Source organism: Pogona vitticeps, chromosome 2 (assembly GCF_051106095.1).
Source record: "Pogona vitticeps strain Pit_001003342236 chromosome 2, PviZW2.1, whole genome shotgun sequence".
In the NCBI taxonomy this organism is placed as follows: Eukaryota; Metazoa; Chordata; class Lepidosauria; order Squamata; family Agamidae; genus Pogona; species Pogona vitticeps.
The window spans coordinates 85,496,779-85,497,329 of record NC_135784.1 but is presented as its reverse complement, the minus strand read 5'-3'; positions in this window follow the sequence as shown (position 1 = coordinate 85,497,329).

Below are 551 nucleotides of genomic sequence, written 5' to 3'. Positions count from 1 at the left end.
TCTCATGAACAAGCTGAGAAATCTGTTGTGATTCACAGACAGAGAAAAAGCTCATCTGGGTTGTTTATTAACCCAACACAACAGTCCATGACCATGTCTCTTTTTTGACCCATTGGTAGTTCAGGAGCTCACAAGGTTGCTTGCTAACTGTAGCAACTTTAGGCTGTCTTCCGGGCCATTTAAAAAAACCACAAGACAAGATGGGACAGAAAACATGACTGTGGTTCAATCGGAAAGCTTTTGGGCAACCATTTAAGCTTGACACTTAGTCAGGCACACATGGCTTTTCTACGCTAGTCATATGTATGTATGTATGTATGTATGTATGTATGTATGTATGTATGTATGTATGTATGTATGTATGTATGTATGTATGTATGTATGTATGTATGTATGTATGTATGTATGTAAATAAAACAAAACAACAAGACAAAATAATCAATACAGTGTAAACAAAATGAAAATAATATCAATAAAAATGTTAAAATAAATAGTGAAAGCATGGTGGTGGGTTGAACGTTAGCAAATATCTGATTGTTAAAGCACAGTTG